Source organism: Meles meles, chromosome 9 (genome assembly GCF_922984935.1).
Source record: "Meles meles chromosome 9, mMelMel3.1 paternal haplotype, whole genome shotgun sequence".
NCBI classification, from domain to species: domain Eukaryota; kingdom Metazoa; phylum Chordata; class Mammalia; order Carnivora; family Mustelidae; genus Meles; species Meles meles.
Window position 1 is genome coordinate 100,894,826 of NC_060074.1, and position 27,335 is coordinate 100,922,160.

At 35.1% G+C, this 27,335-nt stretch overlaps 1 protein-coding gene and 1 pseudogene across 2 annotated transcripts in view; one reads left to right on the plus strand and one right to left on the minus strand.

Moving 5' to 3' along the window:
* Positions 1 to 27,335, plus strand: part of DPP10 (dipeptidyl peptidase like 10) — a 1,411,353-nt gene that overhangs the window by 926,988 nt on the left and 457,030 nt on the right. The window lies entirely within an intron of this gene.
* Positions 9,458 to 9,631, minus strand: LOC123951213 (annotated as a pseudogene).

Consider the following 27,335-nt stretch of genomic DNA (forward strand, 5'->3'; position numbering starts at 1 on the left):
TTGTGATCTCTCTCTGTCAAATAAATAAATAAAATCTTAAAAAAAAAAAAAAAGAAAATCATAAGGAAGGGAAAAAATATTTACTGTAATGTACCAAAAATCTGCATATAAATGGACCCACATAATTCAAATCCATGTTATTCAGTGTCATTTCCATTTTAGCATGAATCAATACTTTTGAAAAGTACAATAAAAGTAAATAAGTGAAAAAGAGGTAACTAGATATTCAAATACAACCTTAAATTTCATCTTACTGCAATCAAGTGTTCTAAAATTATATTTCAAAAATATAATAAAAGTACAAACGTAATATTGAAATTAAAGAAGGAATTTCAAATAGTACTTTGGGAGAGTATATACAGGAAATTAATAGAGAGTATTACTATTACACCTCTAACTTTTTGTTATTCCTAAACCTGAATTAAAACAAATATTAAGAGAGCAATTATTCACATTAAATGCCTCTTCTCATATTTTGAAGAGGCACTGGCATATCACAATTTAAAGTTTTAATGTAATAAATTAGTTTGCTTCCTTCTTTTTAAATTAAATAAACTAGGTTAGGCTGATGACAGCACTGGTCATCGAGGACAACCTTTGTCTCGATTATTTCTGTTTTTTGTTTTAATAATATTCATGTAGAAGAGAAATCAGTCTCCAAAATGAGGATCATAATAATGGGAAGCGAAGACTTTAAAGCAATTTTGGTGATCTCTGGATATTCATTTTGAGCTTTTACCCATAACGAATCACGAGATAACTTGGTAACTTCCACTCTTTACCACTAACCAGTTTCAAAATTTATCCTGCATAGTACAGATCCTTTAAATCATCTTTTGTTAAAAGTAGATCTTGGATTTTGAATACACCTGGGCTATACTGGGCAAACTGATGTTCAATTGTAGCATCAGGTGATGAGATTCTGTTGTGTACAGCTCGTCTGTTACTGGCTCACCCACTGGATCAGCTGCTCAGTGAGATTAGTCCACTTATGCGTTTGGACTTGCAGGGATGTGAAATTGCTTCCAGATTTTCTAAATGTGTACTCTCAATTAAACTTGTCCCATTGTTGACCAGTGACCAATACATTGCCAGCTGGCTGTAGTTTGCCAACATCAGCTCAGAGAGACAGAAAGCCCTGGGGAATGGAACCTGCATCATTCTCATGTTTGAGTCACCCCCGGAATTAGCACCCTGCCTCGACTCATCTCCTACTCAGTAAGTGGTTTAGTTAGCATAATGGGATATGCCACTATATTTTCCTATATATGGGTGGACCCCTTGATCCACAAACAGTAGAGGATTCATTTCAGTTCCTTTTCTCATGATATGCATAGATTTTTCTCTGTTCTATACAAACCTGTCCTTCCCATTGTCCATTCAGCATGTGAGCTATTGCACATTTTTTTTTTTTTTTTGGAAAAATGGCTAGTTGGGATGAACGATGATGTCTGAGGCTCTGGATTTAATCATGACTTTATTGGACAGTGTTGGCACCATTCAACTCATCTCCCAAGGTAATATCCAAAACCAGATATGTAAACCTGCTACCTTTTAAATGATGTGTGACAAAGTGACATATTAATATAGGAAAGTCACTAAAGTGAGACAAACCTGGGTCTATCAACAATTTTTTGAAGCCTACTAATGTTTGTATTTTGTTTTACTTTGTTTTCGTTTAGACTGGGGTAATAGTTCCTATATGTAGAAGCATAGCAAAAATTAAATAAGCAAAATATGTAAAAAGCAAAGATAACAAAGGTAAAGGCAAAATAAAAAAGGTAAGAAAATATGTAAGCAAAAAGGGAAGGTCTGAAGCCTTCCAGATCTTCAAATGGTCAGCATCCTGATAACCACTTTTAGAGACGCTATTAATATCTAATATTTCTTTGTAAATGGCCCTCTCATCCTGATGAACAGAATCTGGGATATTGAATAGAAAGTGAAAAACCTTTGTTGTATTCTTCATGATAAATATAGCAAATTATGGAAATAATATTGATAATATTTATAATAGGAGAACTCATAATTGGGGGGCTGAAACAAATGAATCTTTTTTTGTTATTTTTTGTTTTGCACTATTTTATCATGCTGGAATTTTTGTCTGTCCATTCACTGTGTTGCAGAAGCTTTTGGACTTTTTTGCACATGGGCAGCTACTTACAGTGCTGACAGCATTCTCACTCCCAGCCCTCCCTGTCAGAATTTTAACTCTTTTTCCTTACTTTTTATTCTCTTAAAAAAATTATAACCATCAGTCAAGGTGATAATAAAAAATGGTAGAATCGAACTCATGACTATGAAGTTTGGGGGATAGTTTATATTTTTATTATAATATATAAGGACAAATAACATATAGTACATGTGCAAAAGTAGGTATATGGTTAGGTAATTTATCTTCATCTAGTTTCCCATCTGTTTAATGGAAAATTATACAGCTATTAAAACTGATCTCGTGGAAAAAACCTGATGACATTAGAATAGCTCAGAATAAAATGTTAAGTGAAAATTGCTGAATATAAAATTACAGTCATATAGAATTATATACCATAGATGCAAAGAACATGATATCAGAATTAAATATGTTAACATATTAAGTCACTCTCTGATGGAGTGATTTTGAGTTACTGTTCTTAATTTTTTCTCCTTTCTTGTCTGTTTTCAAAATATGCAATAAATATGTTGTTACTTCTCTTACATGTAAAGAATTACTAAAATTTTTATTAAAATGTAAGTACTTTCAGCTCACTAAATATTTTGTCACTATTCACGGTAATTGTTTATTGTTTGGAAATGAGTTAGAGGCCCTTGGCTGGCTCAGCAAGTGAAGCATCAGACTCTTGGTTTTGGTTCAGGTCATGATTACTGTCATGGGATCAAGTCCTACTTCAGATTCTCCTTCTCCCTCTCGCTCGTGCTCTCTCTCTCAAATAAATAAATAAAATCTTTAAAAAACACATTAAGAAAGCAAGTTAGAGATGTAACCTAAAATGATGAATGCCCAGGATGTCTGACAGGCACTGGGGAGTGTGGAGCCCTTAAAGATGTGAAGGAGGACACTAGAAGCACCGTGTCATCTATGGTAGACCTGCAACACGGGGATGAAAGACGGACTGTGCTTCTTTTGCTCCAAGACCAACATGAGAGAGAAGTACAGAGAGAAGCATAGGGTTGATACTGAGCCTGGGAAAAGAGGAATGATCTCAGAGCAGAGCTGGACTGTCTTTTTTGTTTTTAATTTTTTATTTGATTATAGCTGACACGCAATGCTACATTAGTTTCAGGTGTACAACACGGTGATTTGACAAGTCTGTATGTTATGCTCTGCTCACACAAATGCAGCTGCCATTTGTCACCGTACAACACTACTGCAATGTCAATGACATATTCGTAATGCTGCGCTTTTCATTCCTGTGACATGCTTCCTGTAACTCGAAGCTCAGCTCTCCCACTCTCCCTTACCTGTTTTCCCCACACACTCCCTCCCTTCTCGCAACCCTCAGTTCTCTGTATTTTCAGGTCGTATTCTGCCTTTTGTTTGTTATTCATTTGTTGTGGGGTTTTGTTTTATTTTATTTTTTTTGATTCAACGTATGATTTCAGTCAAGCAGAATCCAACTTGCACTATCTTAAGGGGTGCTGATTCTTTCATTAGCAGTTTTACTCCCTATTTCCAAGATACCGGGACAGAATGTTCCTTGTATTTTACTGATGTTCATTTTTCTCTCTGTAATAAAAACATATAAAGGGCTATTAAAATTAGGACATCCTAGTTCCTGATTCATAGCTCAGATAATTGAAAAATTAGGTTAAAATATAATTAATTATTATCCTTTTAGAGTAATGTATGTCAAAATATATTACTATCAAGAGTAGATAATTTCCTGCCAAAACTAAAGAAGTACTTAGAAAAATATACCATTAAGACATATTTTCTTATCTCTAAATTACCAAAAATATTTTCTTTATCACTGATTTAAATGTCATAGCGTGCTTTTAACCAGAGTTGAAATTACCCTACATTAAAGTACTTGAAGTCAAAATATTTGCTATTAAAAAAACATACTATGTCAACCTTATATACTAGTTACAAGTATTCAGATTTTGGTTTGAAATTTAAGTCTAAATATTTTTTAAGGAAATATTTTAAACAGACCTGTACCCCTGGAGATAAAAATACGTTATATGTTTATTAAAATTCCAGCTTGTCTTAAAATGACATAATTTACACTAAACACCAAGAGAGAGACTGGGATGAGCATTTATCCACAAAATCCAGTGTTAACATTTCAGGGGGAAAAATTTTTTGGAAAGACAATATTTCTGTGTTTTAGAAATACAATGATTACTTTAGAAAATTTAAAAGGAGTTGGAAGGAGAAACCAGACTTTAGATTAAGTACTATTTTGGATTCATAAAAACAGGGGGAGAAGTCTGAGTGGGATGAAACAGTTTAAAGTTCATCAACAAGCATTACTGAGTTTCATGTATATGCTCTGTGCAGGTTTTTGTCTGTTTCAAGTGGGATCTGTGGACATTTGAAAGGTTTGTGGTAAAATAAATAGTAGTTCTCACAGTCATGGGGCATTTCATACAATTGTGGTTAGTCTTGGCTTTGTAGGCCCAGAGACTGAGCTTGTCAACAAGAATGTAGACTAATGGACACTTTTGATGTTGGCATCTATCTTTCCAGATTTTTCCATCTGTCCCCTTTTACATTAAAGACCTATTCATGGAGCATAGCAAACAATTCTTATAGATACATGGGCATAAAGATGAATAAATATAGTTCTTTTGCTCTAGGAAATTATTAAATTAAAGTTCTTTCCCCATTGTGTATAGTGTCTTCTATGATAACTAGAGTTTAAAGAAGTGAAATAAGTCATCAAAGTCTGTGATCAGGCAGAAAGAAGAGATAATGAGCATTATGAGAAATACTCAGTACAAATTATGATGAGATTTGATTAACTTTTTTCCCCCCAAATTTAAAACACATGTCCAAGTCCCAAACCGCTCTATCAGGTATGATGGACAAAAAACACTAGCACATTTTGGGTTTTGAACATTTTTATGTTCTCTTTGCATCCACTTTTTTTTCCTAAACAGGATATTTATTTATTTGTGTGTTTGTTTGTTTTTCATGTCATTAGTAGATCATTTTTTTTTTTTTTTTTTTTTTTTTTTTTTTTTTTTTTAAGATTTATTTTTTTGACAGATAGAGATTACAAGTAGGCAGAGAGGCAGGCAGAGAGAGAGAGAGGAGGAAGCAGGCTCCCAGCCAAGCAGAGAGCCCGATGCGGGGCTTGATCCCAGGACCCTGGGATCATGACCTGAGCCGAATGCAGAGGCTTTAACCCGCTGAGCCACCCAGGTGCCCCAGTAGATCACTTTTTAAAATTTAATTTTTTCAGTGTTCCAGGTTTCATTGTTTATGCACCACACCCCGTGCTCCATGCAGTATGTGCCCTCCTTAAACTCACCACCAGGCTCACCCATCCCCCCAACTCCTTCCCTCCAAAACCCTCAGTTTGTTTCCACTGTATTTGATATAGTCTTCACTTAACTGTGTTAACAGTATGCTAATACATACATGTGCCACGGACAAGGCTGTAAGAAATGAAATATAATTAAGTTACCTAGAGGATTTAGAAACTCTGTGAAAATTCAGTGATAAATTACTGGATTATTATTTTAAAAAGCATACAAAATGGAAGTAAGAGATTGGTTTAACTTAAGAATAATTGGAATGGTCTTTCTAGAGGAGATGAAGTTCAGCGTCCATGTAGTGGGCAGATGAGCATAAAAGTGAGAGGACTTCACTGGGAGAACAAGGCTGTGTTGTGACAGCATCATTGAAATTACCATAATATGTAGGATTAATGAACAGTAGTGCTGTGTATGTGTGTGTGTGTGTGTGTGCACAGTGTCCTTAAAATTAATGGTGAAAATGTTGATCACTTCAATATTCGCATAGAATCAAATACTTGCACTATCATTTTACTGTACTTGTTTTACTTTAATTAATTTTACTCTTTTATTAGATCATCATTTTGAAACAGAAGAATTTGAAGTTGCTCTGATGATTATCAGCTATTTTATTTTCCTTAGAATTAAGATTGGAGATGTTGGTAGCAGGAACTTCACCTAATAAGTTTATAGTATATCAGAATTTACATTTACTTTTCTACTTTTCTAGGATATCTCCACATGTAACTCATTTGCATTTCTTTGAAAAACTTTCTTTGGCAGTCAGAGTGGACATGAATTTTTTGTCATAGATGAGTAAATGTAGACAGAGGTTTTCTTCACTTCTTCACAATTCAAAAATCAGTGATGAGCTCTGGCTGGAATGTAATGTTGGGTAGGATACATTGGAGTAGGAAAAAATTTCTCATGTAAATTTTTTTGCCTTTAAATTAACATTTATTAACATTTATTATTGTTTGTATATTTTAAAAAACACATCAAAGCTTAAGGAAAAGTGTATTAAGGGAAATACCTAATAATAAGTGAAGATTTCCTTTGACTCATATCTGATTGAATTTAATTAGAATTTTTAGGTGATTTTGAGAAAATGTAAGCATTTCATATCATTGATTGTACCTGACAAAAAAGTCTTGCAGCAAAACCATAAGAACTTAGATTTACATGTTAATATTTGTATTCACCTTGCTTTCGTTGAGCCGCATTTTCTGCCTTTGTGTGTGTATGTATGTGTGTGAGTGCACGCGTGCATTTCTTTCTAAGGCTGCTTTTACTTAATCAGCTTGGTCATGTAGTCGGTTTGGATGGGCCATTGAGATGGTTACATAGAGCACAATCAACTGTTCCATTATTTTGTACTGAATAAACAAGTATTAACATGTAGATACATTAACATGTAGATACATTTCAGAAAGTCTTTAGTGAGAAGAATTGCTAGAGATAAAATATTGATTATCATTAAGTGGCTGATATTCTGTATGGTAAGTCATTCCAAGCATAAGCATTGAGTCAACTGAAATATTTCATTCAAGCAGTGGTTTGATGTCATGTGTATTCATGTATTATGCTTACATGTAACAGTAAATTTACCAGGTCTACATCTATTTCTTTTCTATTCTTGCCTATTCTTGTGTTTTGGATGAAAATTAAGTGTTATTTTTATATAATGCTGTATGGATGCAAAAAGTGAAGTTATAATATCTCCCTTCATCAATTTATTGTTAATGATAAATCATAATAAAAGTGTTTTGGGGAGGAGGCTTCTAATAGTAGCCAGGAGTCATGATTTGCATTTTTAATTTATTATATCTAATTTTATAGTTCCCAGAGTAGAAATATGTTCATTTTATAAATGAAGAAACTGAGGCTTAAAGCAAATAGGTGATTTCTTCAGGTTCACACAGCTATTCAACGTAGTACTATAAGTCCTAGCTGCAGCAATCAAACCAAAAAAAAACAAAACAGAACAAAACAAACAAACAAAAAAACCATCCAGATGGGTAAGGAAGAAAAAAGATTTTCACTGTTTGCAGATTACATGATACCATACATGGAAAACCCTAAAGACTCCACCAAAAATACTACTAGAACTAGTAAATAAATTCAATAAAGTTGTACAATACAAAATTAATATACAGAAATATGTTGCATTTCTATGTAGTAATAATGAAGTAGAAGGAGAAATTAAAAAAAAATTCAGTTGCACCAAAAAGATTAAATTACCTAAGAATAAATTTAACCAAGGAAGTGATAGACCTATAACCCAAAAACTATAAAGCACTGATGAAAAAAATTGTAGGTGACACAAACAAATCAAAATTCCATGCTCACAGACTAGAACAATGGATATTGTTAAAATGTCCATACTACCCAGAGCAGTCTATAGATTAAATACACTCCCTATCAAAACACCAACAGTATTTTTCACAGAATAAGTAATACTAAAACTTGTATGGAACTACAAAAGATCCTGAATAGCCAAAACAATCTTGAGAAAGTAGAACTAACTGGAGATATGGCAATCCCAGATTTTAAGATATATTAAAAAGCTGTAGTAATTAAAACAGTACAGCAATGGCACAAAAAGAGACAGATTAGAGAACCCAGATAAACCTGTACTTATAAAGTCAATTAATCTACAACAAAGGAGACAAGAATATGCATGAGGAGAGGACAGTCTCTTCAATAAATGCTTTTGGGAAAACTGGACAGCTACATGCAAAAGAATGAAACTGGACCACTTTCTTAAACCATACACAAAAATAAGCTCAAAACAGGTTAAAAACTTAAATCTGAGACCTGAAATCATTAAGTTCCTATAAGAAAACATAAGCAGCAATTTCTTTGACATAGGCTATAGGAACGTTTTTCTAGTATGTCTCATCAGACAAAAGAAACAAAAGCAAAAATAAACTATTGGAACTACACTGAAAACCAAGGTTGTTTGCACAACAAAGGAAAACCTCAACAAAACAACAAGGCAGCCTACTGAGTGGGGGATGATATTTACAAATTGTATATCCCATAGGTAGAGCTAATGTCCAAAATATATTAAAAAGTTATACAACTCAATACCAAAAAATATTATACCAAACAATCAAATAATGTAATCAAGTAATAATTCTATTAAAATGGGCAGAGGAGGGAGCTTCTGGGGGCGCCTGGGTGGCTAACTCCATTAAGTGTCTGCCTTAGGCTCAGGTTATGATCCTGGGGTCCTGGGATCAAGCCCTACAGCCTGCTTCTCCTTCTCCCTTTGTCTGCTTCTCCCCCTGCTGTGCTCATGCACGTGCTCTCTCTTTCTCTCTCAAATAAATAGCCTTTATTTATTTTTCTTTTTATTTTTTTACATTTCTTTTCAGTGTTCCAGAATTCATTGTTTATGCACCACACCCAGTGCTCCATGCAATATGTGCCCTCCATAATATCCACCACCAGGCTCACCCAACCCCCCACTCCCTTCCCTTCCAAACCCTCTGTTTCTCAGAATCCACAGTCTCTCATAGTTTGTCTCCATGTCCAGTTTCCCCCGACTCACTTCTCTCCATCTCCCAATTTCTTCCATGTTATTCCTTATGTAAGTGAAGCCATATGATAATTGACTCTCTCTGCTTGACTTATTTCACTCAGCATAATCTCTTCCAGTCCCGTCCATGTTGATACAGAGCTTGGGTATTCATCCTTTCTGATGGGGGCATAATACTCCATAGTATATATGGACCACATCTTCTTTATCCATTCATCCGTTGAAGGGCATCTTTGTTCTTTCCACAGTTTGGCAACCGTGGCCATTGCTGATATGAACATTGGGATACAGATGGCCCTTCTTTTCACTCAATCTGTATCTTTGGGGTAAATACCCAGTAGTGCAATTGCAGGGTCATCGGGTAGCTCTATTTTTAATTTCTTAAGAAATCTCCACACTGTTTTCCAAAGTGGCTGCACCAACTTGCATTCCCACCAACAGTGTAAGAGAGTTCCCCTTTCTCCACATCTTCTCCAACACTTGTTGTTTACTGTCTTGTTAATTTTGGCCATTCTAACTTGTGTGAGGTGGTATCTCAGTGTGGTTTTGATTAGCAATAATCAGCAATAATCGCGCCTCGGATAAACCTCATTGGCTACGATACTGCCACTGCGCAAAGCTCTCAGTGTGGTTTTGATTTGAATCTCCCTGAAGGCTAGTGATGATGAACATTTTTTTCATGTGTCTGTTAGCCATTTGTATGTCTTCTTTGGAGAAGTGCCTGTTCATGTCTTCTGCCCATTTTTTGACGTGATTATCTGTTTTGTATGTGTTGAGTTTGAGGAGTACTCTATAGATCGTGGCTATCAGACCTTTGTCTGTAGTGTCATTTGCGAATATCTTCTCCCATTCCATGGGTTGCCTCTTTGTTTTGTTGACTATTACCTTCACTGTGCACAAGCTTTGGATCTTGATGAAGTCCCCAAAGTTCACTTTCACTTTTGTTTCCTTTGCCTTTGGAGACATACCTTGAAAGAAGTTGCTGTGGCTGATGTCAAAGAGGTTACTGCCTATCTTCTCCTCTAGGATTTTGAAAGATTCCTGCCCCACGTTGAGGTCTTTTTTCCATTTCAGGTTTATCTTTGTGTGTGGTGTAAGAGAATGGTCGAGTTTCATTCTTCTACACATAGCTGTCCAATTTTCCCAGCACCATTTATTGAAGAGACTGTCTTTTTTCCACTGTATATTTTTTCCTGCTTTATTGAAGATTATTTGACCATAGAGTTGAGGGTCCATATCTAGACTCTCTACTCTGTTCCACTGGTCTATGTGTCTATTTTTGTGCCAGTACCCTGCTGTATTGGTGATCATCATCTTGCTGGACTTCAGATTCTTCATCTTCAAGATAAGACAGTTCAATTGAATGACACATGAGATCACTCCATTTTGCTCATTTTGGAATTACCCAAATATGGGTGCTGTTGTAGAAAAGACCCTAAAGCAAAGGACAGTATAGCTAATGCGTATTTCTAAACTTCTTGTTCTCAGGCTTGGGTGGAAGTTTTATTATTATTTAACGCTATTAGGGTTAGTATTTTACAATTCTCTACTATCACTTTCAAAACTTGATTTTACTTTTTTCAGCTTCTAATGGACTTGGCAAATGGCATGAGTTAAGCTGATAATCAAATTTATGCTGTTTTATATAAGATGCCAACATTTTTTAAAACATCACTAATGACTTAATGCCCTTAATGCACTACACATCTACTTATGAGTTAAAATATGAGTTTTGCTTTGTTTCAAATGAGAATTGAGAGTTTAGGGCAGTATAGAAAGTCTGAGAATGAGATATTCTGCTCATGTCATCTTTTATACAACTTTTATAGTGTAACTTTTTGTATTATACATAAATGTTGAAAGAGTAGACAATAAACCTCTAGGTAATTATCACTAATTTGTGAATGGTCGCCATTATCTTATGAATTGCTTCATCTAAGGATAGAGATATGAGTGTGAATAACTATGAGTTGGCAAAATTAAAAAAAAAATAAATCTAACTGGAGCAGAGAGAAGTAGTAGACTTCTGGAGATGTGGTCAAGGGGAGGATTCTATGCTGGTCCTAACTGGCTTTTGCAATTATGGTAATTCTGAATGACAGAGTTTATCAGTAACAGTGTATGCAAGGAAGCAAACCAGAATTGTGAGCTAGAATTTCTGAAATACAGGTGTAGAAATTCAGCCCTTGAGAAGAAAGGAATTAGAGGTGTTAGTCATAAGCATCATTGGATATGAAAGGCCATCCTGTAAGTAAGAGGTCAGATTTATTTTGTGGACTTGAGGTAACTAAAGAGAAATCAGCAGGGATAAATGTCTGCTCAACTGTGGTAAATTCAATCTGGCAAGTGCAATTTTCCAACTTTTGATTAGGGTGAGCTAGAAAATAGTGATTTCTCCATCCCAGCTATACTATAGAAAGGTTGGGTAATTATGTGATGAGAATACCATACTAGAATTGATGTAATTGATACGAGGTTATAAGGATGACTTCTAGAACCAACTTTAGTTCTAAGATTTTGCAATTTTATCTCCAAATCAACGTGAAAGTATGGTTTAAAACCACTGTTTTAAGTTTTTGGTTTAGGAAACCAGTTGGTTTTTTGGTCTAGAATAGTTCCTGGGGAATGGTGTCGGCTTTCATAGAAATTTCTCTGCTTCTCATTTCTGTACAGGAAACCACCAGGGTATGACACAAAACTCTTTTCTCTTTGGTTTGACTGGCCATATGGAGTTGCTGAAAGGCGATGCAAAAGCTGATCTCATTTTGCACTTCAGTTGATAACACCTCAGTACAGTCCTTTGTGCTGGCAATGCCTGTGCTGGTTTTAATGAGCTTGAGTTCGTTGCTGAGGCTGTGTACCCAAGCCATTAACTTGTCACTGCCATGTGCTTGCACATAGCATCTGAAAGCCAGTAGCTTGCAACTCCCTGGTCTCTGATGATGTTCAATTTGTAAATGAAAAAATACAGATATTAATTATAAGTTGTATGTGTGTATGTTTCCTTCTTTCCCAGGAGTGTGAATGTTAACTTGGTTTTCTGCCATTACCTGTTTTGCTAATTGTTTAAGTTGTTTTCTGTCACTCACACACACAATAAAATATATTTATTTTTAAATATTGAACTCCTTAGATTTTATTTCTACCAAGAGTCTGATATACTCGAAACCTTAAAGATATTCAGAAAAGTGAGTAATACTTCATGGAACAGAAGGGCTCCATAATCTTCCCAGGCTCATGATTAAGTGACTTTGGTGCTATGAACCATCAAATGGTTTGCTCTCTAAGGGCCTGACAAGCCATCAAGGTGGTGAAGCAGCCTGTTTGTAGGTCGAACAGGTGTATGACAGGGGAAAGGTTAGGCCTCCAGAAATCAGAGCTTCACTTCTGCCTCTGGTCAACATGGTAGGCAAATCATTTGACTTCTTGAAGTCACTGTGCTTTGGCCCATCAACAGAGAGGATAATTCCTCTAATACCTTACTTCTAAGGCCATTGTGAGCATCACAAGAGATATATATTCTCCAAAAAATTGAAACCACTTCATCTCTCTCTCTCTCTCCCTTTTTTTTTTGAATGAAAATTGATTTTCAGTTCACCAGACTGTATGACCTTGGGCAAGTCCATCAATATTTCTAGTCATTACTTTTGTCAAAGCACAACAGCAATAACAACCAGTTATTCATTGGGTGTTGAACATGTACCAGACACTGTGCTAACTGCTTTTAACAATACGATCTTATTTATTCTTCACAACAATGCTATGATTTTTTTTCTTTGTCATCTCTCGTTTACAGCTGAGAAAGCAGAATACAGTTTAGTAACATTCCCAGACTCACAGAACAGAGCTGGATGGAGATGCTTTAGGTCATTAAATAAGGAGGAATTAAGGGTACAAAGTTTCAGTCATCCAAGAAGAATAAATTGGGGATCTGATATACAGCAATGTGACTATCGATAACACTACTATCTTGTTATACTTGAAATTTGCTAAGAGGAGAGATCCAAAGTGTTTTCACCACAGAAAGGAACAAGAAAATAAGGTAAGAGAAAGAGATAAATGGAAAGAGAAGAAAGAGGAGAAAAGGAAAGAGAAGAAAAGAAAAGGAAAAGGAGGGGTGCCTGGGTGGCTCAGTGGGTTAAAGCCTCTGCCTTCGGCTCAGGCCCTGATCCCAGGGTCTTGGGATCAAGCCCCGCATCGGGCTCTCTGCTCCTCCTCAGGGAGCCTGCTTCCTCCTCTCTCTCTGCCTGCCTCTCTGCCTAGTTGTGATTTCTCTCTGTCAAATAAATAAAATATTAAAAAAAAAAAGAAAAGGTAAAGGAAAAATTAGGTCACTATGTGGAAGAAAGAAAAATTTAAAAAAATACTTAAAAATTAGTGCATCTTCAGATCTTCAGAAGCACCTTGGAATTTTCATGCTCAGTAGTTGCCTTTTTAAATTAATTTATCAATTAATTTTTATAAGATTTTATTTATTTATTTGACAGAGAGAGATCACAAGTAGGCAGAGAGGCAGACAGAGAGAGGGGAAGCAGGCTCCCTGCTGAGCAGAGAGCCCAATATGGGGCTTGATCCCAGGACTCTGAGACCATGGCCTTAGCTGAAGGCAGAGGCTTAACCCAGTGGCTTAACCCTTAACCCTTAACCCAGGCATCCCCAGAAGTTGCTTTTTATCTTCTTTTTTTTAAGGCTAGGTTTTTATATATTGAGTCCTTTTTTTCCTACTTGATTTTTTGAGCTTGTCAGCACAATGACAATTAGTCCTAGAATGTCAAAACAGAAGAATTAAGTAGACTCTGAACCCAGTGTGAGCCCAAAGTGGTCTTGAACTCATGACCTTGAGATCAAGACCTGAACTGAGATCAAGAGTCAGATGCTTAAACAACTAAGCCACCCAGGCACCCTAAAACTGGAAGTTCTTTCTCAGTTAACCATGAGGCATTGTATGTAGGAACCATGTCAAGTTTATTTTAATTCTCTAATGCTTTTTAGGTATTCAATATATTTTATTTATTTGTATTTTTATTTTTATTTCTATACACACACACACACACACACACACACACACACACATATATATGTAATTTTTTTTTTTTTGAGCTAACCTGAAGCCATATCCATTAACTGCCACCCTTCGTGATCAACATTCCAAACTCTGTTTTAGAGTAAGAGTAAGTCGATCCTATGATGCCTGTGGTTTTTCTCAAGGTCAGAAGACATGGCTATATTTAAAATCAAAATAGTGATTCTTAGTTTTGTTCTTAATCAGTATTAATATACTTCTGGCTTTTCTGACCTATAATGAAAGTTTCTGATTATAGATTTATTTATTTCATGTACTCTAAAAGGTCAGTTTTAAAGGAAGAGGACATAAGCAATGATTGGTAGTCAGTACATGAGATTTTGCTGAGAAGTGACACATTGGTAATAGAATTATCTGGTTTCTTTCCCCTGAGGGACCTATAATCCTTAAGATGACTCTTTACTTTGAGTCTTTTTTATCTATTATTTTTGTCCCTTCTTAGTTTCATCTCTTGACTAGCTTCCCAAGTTTACCTTCTATATTATTTATTTCTTTTCTTGTTTTTTTAGGCATCAATTCTATTTAGTACTTCTAATGCTGCTAATGAAATTTTGGTCCCTTGAAGATCTTAACCATATTCCTTCTTATTTATATCATTCTAAGTTTTTTTCTTTTCTTGAATCTCAGTTTTATTCCTTGCAGTTTTATGCTATGATTCCATACAAAGCACATTGCCATATATCCCTTTTAGTTACCATATTTTTAAACGATTTTTATTGATTTGTCATTTATAAACATCTTTTCCTATTTATCTTTGGAGAGAAGACTGTCTATTTAGACTCAGTGCTTATTCCTCTCAATTTTACTGATTTTCCATGATCCACAGATACGCAACGGGTGGAGCTGCCTAGTTCGGGGTCTCTTCTTAGTGTCTCAGCAGATGCCCGCTAGTGAATTCTCGTGGGAACTGATAACTGCGTTTATGTTTATGTTTTTGTTGTTTTTTCCCCCTCATCTCTTTATTTCTTGCCTCCCTGCCACTCTAAACAGCATTGATGAAAACAAACACATTACCTTCCGAAGAATACCCTTTTAGGAAGGTTCTTCTTGCTTGAGCTCAGGCCTACAATTCTCTACTTGTAGGGGCATCACTATCTTCCCCAAGGCATCCTATGTGTACCAAGGTGTTTTCTGGAAGTTGATATTTCTACTGGATACTGTAAGAGTGATACTGTAGGGAGGACGGTGTTGGAAGGTAAAGCACAGCATGTGGGATACTTGACATAACACCGAAGCAGTAACCACATGGGTGGCCTAATTATCTGGTTAGTACATCACTTGAATTTAATTTAATATTTTGTTTTGTTTTTTCTTATTTTATTTTACTTTGCTTCATTTTATTTTATTTTTGAGAGGGGAGGTAGGAGTAGAGGGAAAGGGAGAGAGAATCCCAAGCAGACTCCACATGCCCAATGTGGAGCTCAAGGTAGGGCTCAGTCTCATAGCCCTGAGTCATGACCTGAGCCGAAATCAAGAGTCCAATGCTTTAACTGACCTAGCCACCCAGACACCCCCATCACTTGAATTTTAGATCACAGGAACAAACAGTGGTGAAAGTGTAGATTCTTCTTGATTTGGGGGGTGTTGTAGTTGTAGCCTATTTTTTTTTTTTTTTAGGAACAGCTTTGTGATCCAGTTCTTATGGTTTTTAATCTAACTCCAGAGGCATTAAAGGTGATAGAAATTCTTCCAAGTTTCCTGGAGACTTTTCTACTTTTCAGTATGGTATGATGCATACTAAATACATCTATATTTGTTTCCATTCATAATTTGGTAGAGTTTTGGGAAAGCATAGAAAATACTGTTAACCAGGTGCCATTTAGTATTAATAAACTTACAGCCTTTTTTACTTTTTAGGTTCTAAATGCCATTTTTTATCTTGACTGATTTTAAAAATACTTCAAATTACCAAAATATTTCTTACAATTTAAAGGAAATTAGGCTCAATAAATCACTGAAACTTTAGTGAAGTACACTATTGAAATAGTCTTTTCACCAGAAATAAATTGCAATTATTAATTAATAACAAGGACTAATGAACTTCTACATGTTTTATGAGATAGATGCTTGCTGTTTCTTTGTTTTAAAGTTAACATAGTACTAAAATTCTATATAATAGCTAACAAAACTAGCTTTAATATTTATGAAAATAGAAGTTGATATTTGATAGGTGTTCAAATAGAAAGAAATAGTGATTATTCTAGGTTTTGGACTGAATTTTAAGATTCCCAAATGAAAACAATTTAGAAATCAAAGGTGTTTCATCTTACCTCTGACTCCTTATTGTGTGTAAGTTTGGAAAAATTATGTAATCTCAGGGGTATCTGTTAGATGAAGGTGATCAGTGAGTTCACCATACCTTTTCTTACCCTTCACAGTAAATTAAGGTCAGTGATAAAAATTAGAAATTTCTATGAACTCCTTAAATCATTGATCTTCCATATTTTTGTCATAAGATTTATTCTAACAAAACCATATGAATGGAAGGAGTCAGGCACATACATACACACACTCAAAGAAAGAGAAGAAGGAGGGAGGTACAGAATGTCTTCTTTGTATAAAGCCTAAACCATGGATAGGAAGTCTGGAAAGTGCCATTTTCCTCATCTTTCATCCTGGCAACCCTTGGGGACCTTATGAAATTATTGGGGCTTCAAGGAGCACAGGATGGAAATCACAATACATTTTCTGAAATCAAAGGATGTATTTGTGCACTTCTGGTGATATGCAAGGCCTACAAATACTAGGTTAAATATCATTTTGTTTCTATTAATACACTTTATTACAATGTATCCATTCATCTTTTTCTAACTTATCGTTTCTTTTAAGCATTTGAAATTTTGTATTATAGGGGTGCCTTGGTGGCTCAGTGGGTTAAAGCCTCTGCCTTCGGCTCAGGTCATGATCCCAGGGTGCTGGGATCGAGCCCCACATCGGGCTCTCTGCTCAGCAGGGAGCCTGCTTCCTGCCTCTCTCTCTCTGCCTACTTGTCTGCCTACTTGTGATCTCTGTCTGTCAAATAAATAAAATCTTAAAAAAAAAAAAGAAATAGTGTATTATATTTATTAATTATCTTTTTTGCAATATTTTAACTGAGTCACTATTTTGAGTTGCTTTGGGTAAGAAGGATGAGAGGAAGTATTAATTTGTAGAAAATGTGATTATCCCTAGATTAAAGTGTGATAATTATAAACTTTTATAGCCCAGTGGATGAGATATGTTTTAGTGCAATGTTGTTTTACTGAAGGACTGAATGTTCTTAAGCACTTGTACAGATGTATGGTGTGTACAATGGTTGATTCTCCTTTTAATTTAAAGTAATCCAAAGTATTTTCTTTGAGCAAAATTTGACATTATTATAGAATATTTATTATACTGACAAACTGCCTTTATAAGTTAACACATGGTAAGTTTATCTCATTATTTCTTTGATTGCTATCTGGTTAAATAATATGCTTTTATTTATTTTACTTGCTGATGAAAATGGACTCTTTTCACTAATTATAGTAGTCACTTTAAATAAAATTGGGATCTATGTATATTAACAGAGTTTTTGAGTTTGAGCTTTCATTGAAATGGTTTCCTAAGAGTTGACTGCATACCAGAGAGCAATTTTTCTTAAAATAGCTGGAAATTCATATTTCAGTATACCTATTTCCAGTGACAAATGATCAGACAACTGTCTAGACAGTGTGACTTATGTTTAGCCTTATTAGACTACAAGTGTAATCAAATAAATCAATAACAAGCATTGATGAAAAGAAGTGTTCTCAAAAGTATTTAAAACAAAATTAGTTTATAAATTAGTCTGTGTGCTCACAATAAAACAGAAAATTGAAGTTTGGATTATTATAAACAAAAAGCATTTGTCTCAGTTATGATCAATTAGTTTTCATTGAGTCTTTAAATAATTTCACATGAAAATTGCCTTAATTTTTCTCTGTAGTTTTGATTAAAGTGTACATTTATTGAGTGTCTATAATTTGCCAACTTATGTTTTGTATTGGAAATAGAAAGAGGAATGAAGTATTACATAGCTCAAGGATGAGGTAGAGATGTAGGCAATTTTAGGAGAATATTTGGGTATCATGTCATGTTAGAAATCCATTTAAGATAATAGTAGGAAGATTGGTCTTCTCTTGTAAAGACTTTATAAAAGAAAAATACAGCTTTTGAATGGGAGAAGATATTTGCAAATCATATACCTGATCAGGGGTTACACTCCAAAATATATAAAGAACCTAAACAACCTAATAAACAAAAAATTACAACCAAAATATAAACAGACTCATAGATGCAGGAAACAAACTCAATTACTAGACTGGAGAGTAGTTGGTGGGCGGACAAATAGGTAAAAATGATCAAGAAGTACAAACTTCTAGTTATACAGTAAATAAATCATGGAGACATAATGTTTTAGGGCTTATAGTCCTACAGATTATAGTCAACAGTATTATAAGAACTTTGTATAGTGGTGGATGACAACTGGACTTATTGTTGGGATCATTTTGTAATGTACGTAAATATCAAATCACTATGACACACACCTGAAACTAATGGGATATTGTCAGTTATACTTCAGTTAAAAAAAGAGAAATCCTAACACATGCTACATCAGCGAACTTTGAATACCTTGTACTAGGTGAAATAACCAGTCATGAAAGGATGAATTCTGTATGAGTCCGCTTATAGAAAGTCCCTACTGAGGCAAACTCATGGAGGCAGAAAGTAAAATGTTGTTAGCCAGGGGGTCAGGAGAGAAGAAGGGATGGGGAGTTATTGTTTAGTGGGGACAGAGTTTTAGATTGCAATGATGAAAAACTTCTAGAGATTGATGGTAGTGATGGTTGCGCAACGATGTGTACACATTTAATGCTACAGAACTGTTTATTAAAAAATGGTTAAAATGATAAATTTTATGGTATGTGTTTTTTAACACAATTTTTAAAAAAGATAAAAGTATATAGCATTGTAGACATTCAATAAATAAATACTATCTTAAACAGATGAACAAAACAAATAGAACTGTCATTGGGTTTCCAAGAATGAATAGAAGTTGCTAAATGAACAGGTTGGGATTAATAATAATAGTAATGAATAATAATAGGTCAGAGATTAAGGAAATAACAGTGTCTTTACATGTAGAGATGGAGCCTGAATACTTTTCAACTCAGTATCTGAGAAATTTCTTGTTTTTTCTTCTGTTGTTTAGTTTATTGACTCATTATTCTACCCAAGCCAAAAATAAAACAATAACAAAACCCGCGATTTTACTTTTGTAGTAATTATTATAAATCTATCTGTAATACATGTAGACATAGTCAGAGAAAAAAACGTCTTAGACAAAGTTTTCAGACTTGACCAAAAAAAAAAAAAAAGCAAAAATTTGACTTTCAGATTTGTGTGTCTGGATCTATGGAAGGAGCAGTTACAAGAAGAGTTTCTCTGATTCTCTGCTTCACCCAGAACAGTCTCACATTAAACTGGTTTTAATATTGAGGTTTCTCATTTGGAGAAAAAAAAAGATTCTTTTACAAAAGGTAAATGTACAAGCAAGATACAGTTAACTGAAATCACTCTCAAACACTTGGCCTTGTGGTCCTTGGTTTATTTAACCTATTCCAGATGACAGGGTACATGAGAGCTTATTTATAGAATTGGAAACATTCATTCCTTGAAATCTACATTTACCTACTTGAAGGTCATCTGTTTTTTGCTCTCTGATGATTTTAGAAATCATAAAAAGACATACTAATTGATCACATTAGAATAGAGTTAAACCCTGAAGAATTAGATGTTTGTTCTTGAAAACTGAGCTGCATGATGATTTTGAGAAAAAGAGAAGATAATTAAGAACAGGGAGGAAAAAAAAGTAAAGGAATAAACATGGACCAAACGCTGCAGTATAGTGTTTAAGAACTGGTGTGCTGGTCTTAATTCCACCCCTTAGGGGAAAAAATGAACATTGACAAATTAAGGTTTAATATCTGGTTTATGTGATTTGTAAAATGAGAAGACAGAATAAAACAAAAAGATACCCTTGCACAATGATTATGTGTCTCGGAGCCCTTACCTATCACCTACTACAAACGTTCATGCTCAGAAAATGTAAGGTAAACCAAACTTGAGTGTGCAGTAGAATCACCTTGTTAAACTTGTTAAACCAGGAATTGCTGGGCTTCATCCTTGGTTTCTGATTTAGTGGGTCTAGGTTAGGCCTAAAAATGTGCACCTTTGACAAATGCCCCATGATGTAGCTGGTCCCAGGAATGCATTTAGAAAACCTGTAAAAACAGCAGATTGTATGAGTTTGAATTTCTGAAATTGTGTGTTCTTCAAATGAGAAAACACAATAATGGCCATGCTTCTGCCTGAAAACTTGTGGAAGCCATTGTTATTGAGCAAATTAAAGTAATTGTGTTTCAGAAATTAGAAGTTTAAAAAGTTTGACCAAGTGAGTATGACAGTATCCATACTTCTGTTTTGACAAAATTATTTCATTTACACAGCCCCTTTCTATTAATATTTTCCACAAAATTGAGCTGTATTTGGTCAGTTGATGAGTTTATCACATTTTAAACTTTTGCTTTGATATCTTGCCTGTCATGTATATTTCAAGTTTTTTATTTAGATTCTCTGGATGAACCTAAAGTTGAACCCCCCCCTTTTTAAAAAAGATTTTATTTATTCATTTGACAGAAAGAGAGATCACAAGTAGGCAGAGAGGCAGGCAGAGAGAGAGGGGAAGTAGGCTCCCCACTGAGCAGAGAGCCTGATGTGGGGCTTGATCCCATGACCCTGAGATCATGACCCCAGCCGATGGCAGAGGCTTTAACCCACTGAGCTACCCAAGTGCCCCTCAAGTTGAACTCTTGATGCCCCTCAGATACTTTTCCTGTAATTTGAGTATCTTGCTGCCAGATGGCAGAAGTGATATCTTACATAAACCTGCCTCATGAAAATGCTTGTAAACATCTTTAAAAAAAAAAAACAAAAAAACAGCAAACCCAGGCTTTTCATTTAAATACATAAACCCTAAACTTTTTATGAAACACCAATTAAAGGTGATTGATTTTCAAACAAGCTGATCTAAATGCACTCAGAGTTATATAATGCCTTACTTCCTGAGTGTTATTTTTAGTGTAATTATTTGGGTACAGACCCAAGCTTACTAAGAATGTTGTGATCTTCACTGCAGAAAAAATATACTAAAGGGAGAATAATACAGATATTGAAAGATTTTAAGAAAAACATTTGAAAATGGTATAGATTTTTTTTTTTTTTAATGGTATAGATTTTTATTTAGCTAGAGCTATAGCACTTTCTACAGGGGAAAGTTATAGGGAAACCTATTTTATCCTTATATAAGGGAAAAAAAAAACTTAAACAGAGTAGTAGAACATTAAATAATGTGCTGATACTTTCCATAAATGTCTTCAAGTTGTGACAGAATGGATGCTTATGAAAATTATCGTACAAGACATTCTTGAATAGGATGAGTATTAGTTTGAATGCTGTTCTGATTTCTTTGTGGCTCTAACAATGACCCTATTATAATTTAAGCTAATTTTTCCCCAAATGCTTATTTTCTATGTAATTAACTAGCTTTTAAAGTCTTTTTAATATTCATGTAGTTAAGAGCATAAGATTCCTTGGGGTCTTGCATTCTAAAGATATTTTTTTCATTAATAGATGCAATTTTGCTTTTCATATGGTTAGACCATGGAACTATATTGGACAAACACTATTCTCAATTCTCAATGCTGTTCTCATTATGGGAGGGAAAACAACTGAAAATAAGAAAGGCCTTAGAAAGAAAGAACAAAAAGAGTGCATGTAAGATCTTTTGGTTTTAAAAACTTGAACAACCATTTTCTGGTGATGGTTTCCGAAAATTGCAGTTCTTTTTTGGCTATTGCTTTAGCTTCTAGGTATCACTTAAGACAGTGAATGAAAAGGTAATCATTACCCTTCAGAGGTAAAAGAAAATCTCTGTGGGTTTTATAGAACCTACTTGATTTCAATAAGTATTAAAAAGGTTTTGTAATTTTGCAGTGTCCCACGTTCAGGGTGAAGCCAAGTTGATTCCGCTCTGAGCTCAGCAGGATGAAACTTTTAGCGAGTATGAAACACTCTTAATTGGCCCACATTCTTTCAGTGGTAGAGCACACAGCCAGAGGCCATGCCTTGTGATAACTGGCTATTGACTCAGCAACTGGATGGGAGAAAAAGGTTTTTAACGATTCCTGATCAGAGACCAGATTAGTTGACCAGCTCCTGGAGTTCATAATCTGGCCTATGGAGTAAATAGAAAGCCATCATTGAAGTCAGAGTAATTTAAGTAGCCCACCAGCGCCCTACAATGCTGCCGGACAATGGCGGCATTGATGTCGTATTTGTGTTGAATCCTAGCCCAGACCTTTACTGTGACCTCATGCCAATTATTTAATTTATGCTAAGCACTAGAAATATAAATGTGATCAAAGCCATAGCATCTGCCTGCTCTCTAGGAACTTATGACCAATGAGGTTGTCGATGTGGTCAAGTTACTGATATTGCAATATATACTATAGAGCATGAATGAATGTAATAGAGTTTGATGGTGCTATGGTAATTGTCATACAGCCAGCCCTAGGAGGGTCTCCTTTTTGGGGAGATCAGGGCTGCAGGAAGGAACAGCTTATCAAAAACCAGTAGGAACAATAGAAGTATAACTCTTTAGTAAATATTGAGTGCTTGTCTATTTATGTCAAACATTCAGGTAGTAACAGTATAAGTGAAGCAGTTCAGTAGGACAGTCCAGTGAGATAGGCAATCTTATTCCATTTCCTCTAAATGAGAACATAGACATTTAGGGAGGCTATTTAAAATTATTGCAATAATTAAACATTAAAATGTTGCAGCCGAGCTGGGAGTCAAAACGAAGTTAGTGCTATCAGTCTCCGTGCAATACTGTGCAGAGTATTAGACAAATGGAACTTGGGTCTTTTCTGTAAAGTTGATATTGAACTTGGGTTAGAGGTTCATGGATATTAGAATGAGGGGGATAGAGATCTGAGAATCACACCAGTGGAACTCCTTCCCATAGGTTGTAAGAATAGGAAAAAACAAACAAACAAAAAACAGAAAAATAAGTAAGTGAAGTAGGAATGGGAAGAATGTTTCAAAATAGGAGATAATATAAAATCATTATGGATTTATACTTTACAATCCGCTAATAGTCACTGATGGAGGAAGCACATTAGACTGTGAAGCGTGAAGCCTGGAACAAGGAATTAGTGGGTGAGGGGTGAGAGAGGTAAGTAAGTGCAGAAGTTAAACCCACTCTTGCTTAAAACAAATTGGTGGAGCTCTGGGTGGAGGCAGGAGCATGTAAAACAAATACTTTTTTGTCTCCTTGTTTGTGTGGAGACTAGAGACTTTTGTAGGGAATTTGTATCTCTTGTAACTGTTACACATTTTGTCCTAAATTTTGTGAGATTGGTTGGGAATGGGGGTATTCTCTGCTAGAGTATGAATTCCAAATTGAAAAAAAAAAAATGCAATTTTTTTTTTTTTTTTTTTTGACAGAGAGAGAGGTCACAAGTCAACAGAGAGGCAGGCAGAGAGAAAGGGAGAAACAGGCTCCCCACTGAGAGAGAGCCCGATGCGGGGCTTGATCCCAGGACCCTGAGATCATGACCTGAGCCGAAGGCAGAGGCTTAAACCACTGAGCCACCCAGGCGCCCCAAAATGCAAATTTTATGTATGAACACCTATAATTATTTTGAATCTTGTCCTTAGTTTTAGGAAAAGGTATGATTTAATGGTATTTCCTTCAAGGATTAGAAAGACTGGCATTTAGAATATTATCAAGGAGAGAAAGTCTGTCACTTCTCTCTCTCTCTTTAATTAGCTCTTCCAGCCTGGCATTCAGAATTGGAAATACTCTTAATTACACTAAGGAGATCTCATTGGTTCTAATGATCTCTTTCCAATGCCATGTTTGTGTTCAATTCATATTATTAGGTATCCTCTCCCATCTAAATTGTTTTTAGTGGAGGTCAGATATGCAGTGGCAGTATGGGTGATTTGCTGTCAAGCAGAGAATAGGCTGGAATAGTTTTTAATCTTACATTTACCTTCTAAATTCCCACTCATTCAATTATAATTTTAAAATAGGCTGTAGGAAGGAAGGGAAGAAATAAAGAGAATGAAGACATGAAATATTGGGAAATCAATAATCTAAGCTTTCATTTTAGGAAACTAGGGGGAAAAGGACAATTAAATACAAAGAGAAGAAGAAAAGAAATACTATGAATTAGAGGAAAAAAAAAATCAGTGAAATTAAACCAGAAAATTAATAGAGAAAAATCACCAAAACCAAAAGCTAGTTCTTTGGGAAGATCTCAGCAAAACTGATATGCCTCTAGCCAAGCTAACAAAGAAAAAAGAGAGAGAACAAATATTGCTAACAACATAAATGAATGATGGGAATCACTAGATGTTCCACAAATATAGAAAGGATAACTTTATGTTTACAAAGTTGGTAACCAATTCCTGGTTCAATTCCAGTTGAAAGATCAGTCAATCAATTGAAAGACATAATCTACAGAAACTTCCATAAGAAGAAATAGACAATAGGTCTATTCATCAGAAATTGAATTAGTATTAATAACCTTCCAAAACAGAAAGCATCAGGCCTCACCTCCAGATGGTGAGTTCTATCAAATTTAAGAAATTTTACCGATCTCTGTAATTACTTTCAGAGGACAAAAGCAGAGGGAATACTTTTTTTGTTTGTTTGTTTTTGTTTTTGTTTTTTTATTAACATAATGTATTATTTGCTTCAGGAGTACAGATCTGTGAGTCATCAGGCTTATACATTTCACAGCACTTACTGTAGCACATACCCTCCCCAATGTCCATCACCCAGCCACCCTATCCCCGCCCTCAACCCCCCAACAACCCTCAGTTTGTTTTGTGAGATTTAGAGTCTCATGATTTGTCTCCTTCCCTGGTCCCATCTTGTTTCATTTTTTCCCTCCCTTACCCCTATGATTCCCCTGCCCTGCCTCTCTAATTCCTCATATCAGAGAGATTATATGATAATTGTCTTTCTCTGATGGACTTATTTCGCTCAGCGTAATACCCTCTAGTTCCCTCCACATAGTTGCAAATGGCAAGATTTCATTTCTTTTGATGGCTGCATAGTATTCCATATATATACCACCTCTTCTTTATAAATATCCATTCATCTGTCAATGGACATCTGGGCTCTTTCCATAGTTTGGCTCTTGTGGACATTGCTGCTATATGGGGGTGCACATGCCCCTTCAGATCTGTATCTTTGGGGTAAATACCCAGTAGTGCGATTGCTGGGTCGTAGAGTAGCTCTATTTTCAACTTTTCAAGAACCTCTGTACTGTTCTCCAGAGTGGCTGCACCAGCTTGCATCCCCACCAACAGGGCAGGAGGATTTCCCTTTCTCTACATCCTCGCTGACATCTGTTGTGTTTTGAGCAAGGCTGTTGTAATAACTGCCACCTAGCATTCAGGAAAGAGAATGGGGGCCATCTGACTTCTCTCTGGCTCTCTTCAAGAGCTGAGTTTTTCCCTCAATTTCAAGAGATGATTCCCCAAGGGGAAAGACACCAACAGTGGCAGACATCTTCTTATGAAGGTCAAACAACACAATAACCTCTTGATTGCCCAGTGTATCCCTGTACTGTTTTTTCGTGGTTGAGTTTTCCAGAAACTTTAAGAGGTGTTTCCTGTTTACTGAGTGGCAGAGAAACAAGCTGTAGAACATTCATTCTAAGCACAAACACCAAAGAATCCTTAAGTATTTGATACTTGCGTATTGCACTTATGATATCGCATTTAATTTCCAGTGACTGCCAATAAGCAGATGGTCACACTTTACCAGAAAAAAAGAGGAATTAATTTATACAAATAACATTTCAAAGTATCATCTAAAATTGGCTTTTTTTCCCTTAAACTTCTTTTTTTTGTTTTTGTTTTTAATTACTTTTTAACTCATTCTATGATTCTAGAATTACCCTAATACTAAATCTGGACAAAGATATTACAAGAAAACAAAACTGCATTCCATTATCTCTCATGAACATTGGTGCTGAAATCCTCAACAAAATATTAGCAGGTCAAATCCAACAGCATATGAAAAGAATTATACATCATGATCAAGTCAGGTTTATCCCAGGAATACAAGGCTGGTTGAATGTTAAAAAATCAGTTAATACCATCCATCACATTAACAGGCTGAAAAAGAAAAAAAGTACATAAGCATATCAATTAGTTGGAAAATCACTTGACAGAATCCAACACCCATTGATGATAAAACTATCAGTCAATTAAGAATAGAGGAGAATTTCCTCAACTTGATGAAGAGTATATACAAAACCCCTTGATACTTAATTATACTTAATGGTAAGAAGTTAGAAGCTTTTCCACTAGAACAAGGCAAGGATGTTTTACCATTTCTTTATGACATCATACTCATCATACTGCAAGCCCAAGCTAATGCAATAAGATAAAAAAAAAAAAAAAGGAATAAAGCTATATAGATTGGGAAGAACTGTCTTTGCTCACAAATGATATGATCATTTGTAATCTGGAAGAATCACTGAAACAACTCCTGACATAATCAGAAATTATGGTCAGATGAATAATCTGAATCTTTAAATTAGAGAATCACACTGAATATTGAGTCAGATAAATAACAACCCAGTTAATGAGCCTAGAAATCCTGTTTTGCTTAATCTAGTCCATACTGGTTTTCTGCCATTGCAACTTTACCAAGATAATCTAAGAATTGTCTTAATTTGTAGTCACTGGTTTTATGCTTATTTTGCCATAATATTATCAAGTTATGTCTAATAAAAGCACATTTAATAATTTTTATTTACAATTTGTGTTTTTTATAGAATAATGATTTTGAGCATATTATGGTAAATTACTCATTTTTTTTTATTTACTTCATTTGTTTATTGGTTAGGATAGTTTCCCTGCTATGCAGGGCCGCCTCACTCAAATATTGCCTTACCTATTTGTCTAATATTAACCAAAAAGAATAAATAGAGCATAAGAAACATGAGAAAATGTAGAATATTTACCTAAAAATGAAATATAGTTAGAATCTGCCATCTTTTAACCTGTATACATTTATATTATATAAGATATGATACACATTTTGGTTAACAAAATTGCCAATGACCAACAAATGAGCTGAAATGATATTCT